The following is a 2,500-nucleotide window of genomic DNA, read 5'->3' as shown; positions in this document are numbered from 1 at the left end:
ACAATATTTTTCTGGTAGTTTTCGTTCTCTTTTGTACAGTTTCGGTACTCAATTCCATCGCAAACCTTTCATTGCTGAATTACACTCCCTCCCCACACGCGCACCACCGTCGATACGGAACTAAACGATTTCTGGCGGGATATTTAACGTTTTTTTCGTAATCAAAACCCACCCCATAAACCTAACCTAGCCTAGTTTTTAGGTTTGCCCTAGCCAGCCCTAGCCCTGGACCCCCACCCCCCACACACACACTTTTGAGGCCACTGCGTGGCCGGTAACTTTTCAAGACGGATGTCAACGACCGACCACGGAACTGACCGATTTTAGGTCTGCCCTAGCCAATGTGGGACTTCGCCCCCCTATGGACCCCCTCTTCTTAAGCCATTGCGTGGCAGGTTCATTTTCACTGAGCGATTTTAGCCTGCCCTAGCTAGGGGGGGGGGCTGCGCTCACCCCTGGACCCCCCCCTTCTCAGCTATCTCATACCACTTCTTACCTTAATTGGGCGTGTGAGGGCCTTTTATCTGATTCGTCCGATCGGAGTCGAGCGCGCACGTCACGTTCTTACTGCAAAGGTACAGCCGAGCAATTTCGAGAAAACGTGTGAGAAGTAATTATTCTGGACGAAGATGTACCTCGATAAATACTGCGCGTAAAATTCGCGCCGATTGCCAGGCCGCTTCGTCCACTCCTTGACATCATGCCAGAGTCGTTCAATATTTCGGGTGTGGATATCCCGATCCCCGGGAACTACAAACTCCACAGAATGGTTGACCACCCGATGAGTGTATCCCTCGCTCCCCAACCGTCACTGCAGATGATGGAGCCCGGAAGAATGTACTTTTTGATAAGGGGACCCAACTTCTCCTTCTTCCTGTTTGGAGAGAGAGGAGGAACGAGGGGAATGAGGAAGCTCTTCTTTTCCTCCCTCTCTATCCCCTCAAACACCCAGATGTTACTGAGTTGACGTCCTCTTCCGTACTTGCTTTTTCCGAAGCAAGATTCGTCAATTTCAACGACGACACTTTCCCCACCGATTGGCTCCTGGTTTGCTAACCAATTTTCCGTAACTTCTGAGCAGAAGCTTCGCCAATCAACACTTGTCTTCTGGGCCCAGCCAAGATTTTCAAAAATCCCGTGGTGGTCCCAGTGCTGCTGCAGCCGGTGATTGATAAGGCAAGCTACCTCCCACAGATGCAAGTGAACTCCTTGGAGTTACAGTTACGGTGAAGTTACAGTGCTTTCTTTTCTTTGTTTATGGTATTTTGCTTCAACGGCCACAATACCACCTTGCCGTCTCTGAACGGAAGGTACAAGGTAATTTACAGTTTTTGCACTGCACTTCCGTTGGCAGAGCACCATGGTCGCGTAATAACTTCAGTGATGCAGCGTTATCTTAAAAAAAAAAAAAAGAAAAAAAAAATTCCCACAGAGTGTACCTACATCTTACACACAATGTAGCCATCTCAAAACTGATTTTGAAATTCAAGCAAGGACCCAGACTCTATGTTCAATTGTCTGTGATTGGTCGATCATTTTGTCGGCTAGACCTACTGTTTCCCTATTGGTGCTATTATTATCGCGTGGCAGTATTGCCTGCTATCGATACTTTTGTATTTCCGCGGGTGAGGTTGGCGCATGCGCAGAGCCGATATTTTTCAGTCAGATGTTTGTAAAGGCAGTGGTATCATCTCTCCCGTTACTCGTTTTTTAATTATTTTCAAAATAATATTTTCCGATTATTTTTCGTTTTCGGACAAAAAAAAAAGGTGTTCCGTCATAATTAAAGCTACGTCATGCCGAAAGGTTTGTTTTTGTTTTTCGCTACGTGTAGTTGCGTCTTTATCCAATAATACCGATAAATCTGTACAACAATAAATAGTAATAATAAATCCTCTCTTGGTCAGGTGATTTTCATTGTTTCCTCGGCAAGTTTGTTAAATGCATCTCCGTAACGCTAAATTCATGAACGTGGTACTTATTCGTCATCGGTCCATGCATAAAACAAGGTCTATTTCTAACAGTGCATACTTTTTGGGTAAATATTATTAATCTATTTACATCTCTCTTATGCGAAGACACAAATTATTCTCTCAAGATATATTTCTTACGCTCACCTTTCGAAATCCCAAAGATCGTTGGCTATTTGACTCAAAGTCATCCTTATCTCGCTAGACACTGAATATAAATCAGGCGGGTGTGAGGCGCTCTTTTGAAAGCTTCTCGATATCATTCTCCTGCTTTTTAAAGAGAAAGCAATATGCATTTCTTTTTTTTTCTTTTTCAATCAAGTTGTATTAATTTGAATGAAAGTGAAAATTCAAGTGTTTTCATAATTCAAGGCTACAGAGACCTAGAAAGATAGGCTGTTTAGAAAAGAAAAGAGAAACTTATGGTTTGATAGATTAGGCAGTAGAGAGAGAGAGAGAGAGAGAGAGAGAGAGAGAGAGAGAGAGAGAGAGAGAGAGAGAGAGAGAGAGAGAGAGAGAGAGAGAGAGAG

General features: G+C 43.9%; 1 pseudogene; it reads right to left on the bottom strand.

Moving 5' to 3' along the window:
- The window catches only part of LOC147468040 (uncharacterized), a 4,365-nt pseudogene that overhangs the window by 609 nt on the left and 1,256 nt on the right, over positions 1–2,500 (bottom strand).

The sequence above is a fragment of the Penaeus japonicus genome, unplaced genomic scaffold, assembly GCF_977035675.1.
Source record: "Penaeus japonicus unplaced genomic scaffold, GWHDUDI00000001_assembly GWHDUDI00000031, whole genome shotgun sequence".
NCBI lineage: Eukaryota > Metazoa > Arthropoda > Malacostraca > Decapoda > Penaeidae > Penaeus > Penaeus japonicus.
Note: the sequence above shows the minus strand (reverse complement) of the source record. Positions and strands in the feature narration are given on the sequence as shown.